Raw genomic sequence first — 7,703 nt, forward strand, 5'->3', positions numbered from 1 at the left:
AGGCTATCCTGGGCTGCAAGAGACCCCGTTTCTAAAAGCAAAACAAAACAGAACAACAACAGGAAGAGTTATTGACAGTGAGTCTATACAATGCAAGCAGCATCTTTTTCAGCTTCAGCCTAGAAAGGGGTTTTTTAAAATGATGGCCACAAGTCTGTGAAAAGCATATACTTAATGCTATCAGTGTAGAGGCCGGGCAGGTTAAGTAACAAACCAACAAAAGGCAAGACAGAGGTTTATGAATTCCTGACCAGTGTGTGTCTCTTATACACATGCCACCTTCCGCCAAAAATAGTTCTTTACAAAAATGAAAATTTTAGCCCAGCATTGGGAGACAGAGGCAGGCAGATCTCTATGAGTTCGAGGCCAGCCTGGTCTATGGAGTGAGTTCCAGGACAGTCAAGGCTACATGGAGAAACCCTGTCTCAAAAAACAAAAAAAAAAAGAAGAGAGAAAGAAAGAGAGAGAGAGAGAGAGAGAGAGAGAGAGAGAGAGAGAGAAGGAGCACTGACTAGAGAGAGAGAGAGAGAGAGAGAGAGAGAGAGAGAAGAGAGAGAAGAAGAAGAAAGAAAGAGAAGAAAGAAAGAAAGAGAGAAAGAAGGAGCACTGACTACTCTTCCAGAGGACCAGGGTTCAATTTGGTGGCTCACAACTGTCTGTAACTCCAGCCCCAGAAAATCCAACACTCCTCAGGTCTCTGTGAGAACTATACATACATACATACATGTGGTGTACAGGCACACATACAGGCAAAACACCCATACACATAAAAACAAAACTAAAAAAGAAAAGAAAGCTTTGTGTCAATGGAATGTTGTCCTTTCTGAAAACTGGGAAATTTTATAAAGTGGTTCATGGTCTTCCTGGAAATTACCTAATTGTAAAAAGACTCGAGACTAAAGGGACTTCAATTCCCTCTGGACAAAGAAGTGACAACTATTTTAATTCAATCATCTCTTCCTTGGAAATTAACAGTTCATGTCTCTACTGATTTAACACCCTGTCCCTGCAATTCAGTGGGGTTTTCACACAAATAATGAGGACAGGATGTCCCACGATTATTTAACCCTGGTGGCCTTCTGTTTTAGTAGCTTTCTCTAAAGAGTAGCAGTCCCATTGTGGGGAAAACTCCGATACAGGGAGAGAGAGAGAGAGAGAGAGAGAGAGAGAGAGAGAGAGAGAGAGAGCAATGTCTATACTTCCCCCTGTGTTTTAAACACATGAGGGTTTGGGGAGCCATCTCAGTGGTAGAGCACTAGCTTGCATGAGACCCTAAATTCAATCCCCACTACCACATAAACAACAAAGACCACACAGACAATCTCCTACAAACAGAGGATTTTAGAGTGGGTTGTCGCCTGTGCTTCTGAAACCTCAGCTATTCTTAAAAAAAGAAAGCAAGCACAATGTATTAGCACAGTAAGCAAGAACCAGAGTGGGACTAGAGGAAGAAAGAATGCTACAGACCCTGGTTTTCCTTCCTGAGCCCTTGACTCTGCCTCAGGAGTAGGCTAGAGCTATGCTTGCTTGAGGAGGTATCATCTTTCTGTGGGCAGAAATTATGACAGTGGCCTAAATAAGGCATCATGACTTCAGCGTTGGGACAAGGAAGAGGGAGAGAAGAGGGAAGGAGGGAAGCTGGAGCATCTGTTTAAAATACAGTAAGTGGAGTGTGGAATCGATCTGTACGTTAATGAGGATTCCTCTCACCTAGAGTGAGGAAGAAGCCATGGCCTTTATTCCCTGACATTTTAAGGACAAGGAGAAGTCTTCCAAACTGTGGAAGACACATACAAAGAGAATAAAAATGTTGCATGAGCATGGTGGTGGGGCTTGAACTGGCAAAACAAGGTGACTGGGCAGGCGTATGGACGCTGAGGTTACAGTGGCCCCCTGACTGGTACCATACTGAGACAGTGTTTGCATGAACAGGCGGCTGAAGTCTGTCTCTGGGATCCTCCTGACAACTCCTGTACTATCTGGAGGGCATCCCTGTGTGGTCCTGCTGGCTCCCCACCTGGGCCTTGCCTTCCATATTTCCAGTTTTTTCTCTCATTTAAATTCTGCATGGGGTAATGGAAAGAACACTGTTCTGCCCCCCACCCCCCATGGCATAATTTTGAGGATTCGGGGTTTTTGTTTTTTTTTGGTGTGTGTGGGGCAGTGAGGGGTGGGTAGAGTTTCAGGCAATGTCTCAGGTCACCCAGGCTGGTCTCTGTAGCTGAGGTTAGCCTTGAACTTCTTGATCCTCCTAACTCCACCTCCCAAGAGCTAGGATTACAGGTATGCTCCGCCACAGCCAGTTCATTTCATTTCTTGGAGTCTGGATTTTTCCCTATAATTCACAGCGATGATACTAGCAAGGATGACGTGAAACAACGAGCATAAACACACTATAGCTCTTTTTACTGGGAGCACAGCCCGGACGGATGCCCTGCTGAATGTTCGGTGGACCAGATAGTCAGGCAGGCATTCACACCCCCACATGTAGTGAGGAAACAGACTAAGAACATGTGTAACTTTCTGGAGACGCACAGACAGTTCACGGGTGTGTAAGGATTTAAATTCAGCTCTCTCTCTCTCTCTCTCTCTCTCTCTCTCTCTCTCTCTCTCTCTCTCTCTCGGCAGGTGCTGGCATTGGTAACACCACACTGCCTCTGTTAATGCCCTGCCTCTCAAAATGCATGCCAACAGAATGGAGCCCTATCCGGCTCGTACCAAGGCACAGTACCCTCCCTTATTAGGCAGATGAGAAGGTACCAAGGATCACAATTCACAGATTTAAAGACTCTGAACAGTCAATTTGCACAGAACTGCAATCCTTTATAGGCTTAAGGAAACTTGGATAGGACCTAGGTTTTCAAATTTTGCTTCCCAGAGGCCCCGCCCCAAGCTCTGCTTCCCTGTGTTTTATGTTTTAATTTGTGCAGACTGACTGGAAAGCGAGCTGTAGTCTAAAGTGCTCATCCAAGGTCACTGAGCCCTGCTCTTGTGACACTTCATTGTCAATTCCAGAGACTCAAGGCTCCCGACTTCACTCTCCTCAGCCCTGTTTCTTCTCACTGTCTACAGTGTAATAAAGGAGAAATATTAAATGCCAATAATCAAGAAGGACATCTCTTTCTTTCTTTCTTTTGGTTATTTTTGTTTTGTTTTTTGGTGTTTTTGAGACAGGGTTTCTCGGTGTAGCCCTCACTGTCCTGGAACTCGCTCTGTAGACCTGGCTGACCTTTAACTCACAGAGATCTGCCTGCCTCTGCCTCCCAAGTGCTGGGATTAAAGACATGTACCACCACTCCCCAGCCAAGAAGGATATTTTCAAAGAAAAAACATTAGGAAAAAACAGGCCCCACTGAACACCCAAGGGCAGTGTAAGTTTCATGTAGAAGAAAATAAGAATGGGACAAAATAAGAAAAAAATTGTTGTTGTTTTTGCTTATTTTTTTCCATTGAGGCAAGTCTTGAGTACTTCAAGCTTGCCTGAAGTCAGTCAGGGTCCTCCTTCCTCTGTCTTCTGAATGCTGAGATGACAGGTTTTGAGAGGGCTTGGAAACAAGAGCAAAAATGACAATTGGAAAGTTATATCCTTGGGTAACAAATAGAATGCACCATCTGATGAAGCCCAGTCCTTGATCATTTATGAAATGCTTATTGTTTGCCCAGTGCTATATTAGGCACATCAAAGTGAATAAGACAATGTGCTTGCTCTGGAGGGATTCAGGAGCTGTCATGGAAGAAACTAAGAAACAGAAAGTCTCTCAGCCATAATGAAGACTTAGGCTTCTGGGTACTTAGGGTGGGAGTGATCTCACCCAGCCTTTTGGTGGTGAGGTGGAGGAGGAAGGGAGGGAGGTCAGGTAATCCTAATGGAGGCTTGTAACAGCTGAGGGAATTCTAGACTACAGGAGATCAGTGGGAGGGAGTTCTAGACATAGGAGGCTGATAGAGGAGAATAGCCTTGTTCTATTTCTTTCTCTTTTCTTGTGATGACGCAGACAAGGGCAATTCAGCAAGACTCCTCCACCATAAGCCGAGAACTGATCGAAACCCACACCCCCATTGCCTCAGGGCCCTTGCTAGCTGGAGGCTCTGCTTCAGTGACTATACATAGTATCTTAAGGTTATTTCTTCTCACAGAGATGAAACCAGCTGCTTCTTAGGACCAGAGCTTGGAGGCTTTTTGGCAGCTGGTGATTCACCTCCTTTAGACGAGCGCTGAATAAGCCTTTGCTGTGGTAGCCACAGCACTCATGTGCAGTGTGCTAGAGAGAATATGCAAATGAGCTGCTTCTTGAGTTATGGGACGCTGCCCTGAAACAAACGGAGCACAGCAGCTTAAACCCAGTTGAAGTTGGCCACTCTTGAAATGTTTCAAGAGCCCACTAGCTAAGCTCAGTTCTTTCCCTCAAGGAGACTCATGGCTGCATGTCCTCCAGGTCCTTGGCAGTTGATTTCACTCTGCCTCCAGCACAGCAGAAACTAATGACACTGTGATCGTTTTCCTAAAGGGCTATACTTAGGACTAGCTCACAGCATTTCCCCTCATGCTTTACCGGCAGGCATTAGTCATACGACCCCATATGGCTGCAAGAGCTGCCGAGAGACAGTTGCACACTTGACCATAGCATTTTCATCACAGAAACCGAGAAAAAGTAGGTTGTTTTGTTTTGTCTTTTTGGATAGTCAATGAAATTTTAACTTAGAAAATTAATTGCAACAATGCCTCTCTAGCCAACTGGGAGTGGTTGACATATGACTGTAACCTCAGGACTTGGGAGATAGTCAGAAGATAGATAAGATTTCAGTATTGGGCTCCTAATTGTTGTCCTCTGACTTCCATATGGGAGCCACACTGTGTATGTACCCACACATAAAATAAGTAAATACATGTAAGGAAAACCTCAAAACCTATTTTAAAAACACCTGAGTGGATAGTCTCTTCTTAAAAGCTTTGGACATAAGCCTGGCTCTAAATGGCCCACAACTAGGAGCACAAATATGACTTACTATTTTTTGTTTGTTTGTTTGCTTTGGTTTTTTGAGACAGGGTTTCTCTGTGGCTTTGGAGGCTGTCCTGGAACTAGCTCTTGTAGACCAGGCTGGTGTACAACTCACAGAGATCTGCCTGCCTCTGCCTCCCGAGTGCTGGGACTAAAAGTGTGCACCACCACCACCCAGCTATGACTTACTTATTAATAAAACCTGTTTTTGTTTTTCCACCTAAGCCAGAGTTTCACTCTGCCACCCAGGTTAACTTCAAACTCCACCATACAGAAAAACCCTGTCTCAAACAAACAAACAAACCAACAACAACAGTAAAAGATTTCCAGACTGATTTGTTTTAAAAGACCCCTTTTTTTTTCCCCCTTAAAAAGACACATCCAAGCCGGTGGCAAACGTCTTTAATCCCAGCACTTGAGAGGCAAAGGCAGACAGATCTCTGTGAGTTCGAGGCCAGCCTGATCTGCAGAGCAAGTTCTAGGCCAGGCTCCAAAACAATACAGAGAAACCCTGTCTCGAAAAAAAAAAAAAAAAAAAAGAAAAAAAAAAAGAAAAACCACACATCCAGCCTGTGGTGGTTTTAATTAGGATGGTTCCCACAGGCTCATATATTTGAATGCTTAATCATCAGGAGTGGGACTGTTTGAGAAGAATTAGAAGGTGTGGCCTTGTTGGAGGAAGTGTGTCACTTGGGATACACTGACTTTGAAGTTTCAAAAGCTATGCAAGGCCCAGTGTCTCTCTCTGCCCTTCTGCCTGCGAATCAGGATATGGCTGTCAGCTACTGTTCCCATGCCAACACTTGACACATGAGCCACCATGCTCCCTACCATAGTGATCATGGACTAGCCCTCTGAAACTGTAAGCAAGCCGCCAATGAAATGCTTTCTTTCATAAGTGTTGCCTTGGTCATGGTGTCTCTTCACAGCAATAGAACGATGACTAAGATACACGCAAGAACAATTAGGACTTAAATAGAAGTAATTATTGCCAAGTAATACCATTGATTGCCAAATGGGTCATGTAGGAGAAAACACAGGCTGGTCAGAATGTGTGGAAGAAAGCAGGGTTAGAGCAAGCTTATGAACTGGAGGTGAAGTGTTGCCAGGCATTACGGGTGGGATGGGCAAAACACTAGAGGTATGGAGAAATGTCTATAGAGAATTTGCACAAAACCAAGAGATGTACATTTGTAGTGCAGTTGGCTATGATGAATCTCCCCGAGTAATGCTCAGTGTAAAGCTTTGGGGGAAGTGACTGGGTAATGAGGGCTCAGACATTGTCAATGAAACAATCCAGACCTTATGACCTGAGTTTGATTCTTGGGACTCATGTGACAGAAGGAGTAAAGTGACTCCTAAAAGTTGTTGTCTGACTTCCACGCCCACACTGTGGTATGCATGTGTACTCACACACACGATAAATGAATAAATGAATGTAATATTAAATGTTTAATAACATTTAAACACTATTTTAAATGTTATATTAATCACTTATTGAAAGTACTTGACATTTTTTGGGGGGGGTCTGGATTAGGCTGCAAAGTTTTGGGAACCCCAAACATCTTTCAGACTAAAAAGAAGATTGCACTGGTACATATCTTCAGTGAATGGCCAGTAGGTAATTATTACTTAAGTTATTGACAAATTCCATAAGGTAGGTTCACAGATTGACTATACAGTTACTGTGATTTCTGTTCCCTAGCTTGACAACCAGACATTATCCCAGTCAACGTGCTTAGGAGGATGAGTTAGACTACACAGTTACATTTCCAGCCAATTTCTAAAAGATGGCTTTGTTTGCTTGTTTTTTATTATTCTGGAGGCAGGGGCTTGAGAGATGTCTCAGCAATTAGGAGACCATACTCCTCCTGTAGAAGACCCAAGCTCTGTGCTCAGTACAGCACAGGGCAGCTACAACCACTTACAACTCTAATTCAAGGAGAATCCAATGCCTCTGGCCTCCAAGGACACCTGCACACATGTTCATGTGCTGGCACATTGATGTGTGTGCATAGGCACACACACATACAAACACACACACATAATTAAAACAAAACAAACAAATCTTGTTTTCCTTCCTTTTTCTTTTCTGTTTCTTTGAGACAGTGTCTCTCTACATAGCCCTGGCTGTCCTAGAATTTACAGAGATCCTCCTGCCTCTGCCTCTTCGGAGGGACTAAAGGTGTGTGTGCCACCATCGCCTGTAAATAAATAAATCTTAAAAGCATTCTGGAATTAGGGGTCAATGAGACAACTTGGGAGTAAAAGCACTTGCTGTGCAAACCTGGCAACCTCATCCAAACTCAAGGACAATATAAGGTGGAAGGAAAGAACTGTGTGCACAAAAGGATCCTCTGACCTCCACTCAGGTGTTGCAGAATGCATAACCCCCTCCTCCTATAGTAAGAGGTTTTAGATTACATATGTTTATGGTATACTATGTGTATGAGTGTTTTGACTGCGTGAATGAATGTGTCCCGCAGGTATCCCTGGTGTCCTAGGAGGTCGGAAGATGGCATTGAATCCCCTGGAACTGGAATTATGGATGGTTGTGAGCCACTCTGTGGTTTCAGGGAACAAACCTGTGCTATGGAATGATCCTTCTGTAGACTGGATATGTTAATTAAGATGTGACTGGTTTAATAAAGAAGCTGACTGGCCAATAGCTGAATAGAATAAGGCTGGGGGGGGACCTGACTC

This window comes from Cricetulus griseus, chromosome 5 (assembly GCF_003668045.3).
Source record: "Cricetulus griseus strain 17A/GY chromosome 5, alternate assembly CriGri-PICRH-1.0, whole genome shotgun sequence".
In the NCBI taxonomy this organism is placed as follows: domain Eukaryota; kingdom Metazoa; phylum Chordata; class Mammalia; order Rodentia; family Cricetidae; genus Cricetulus; species Cricetulus griseus.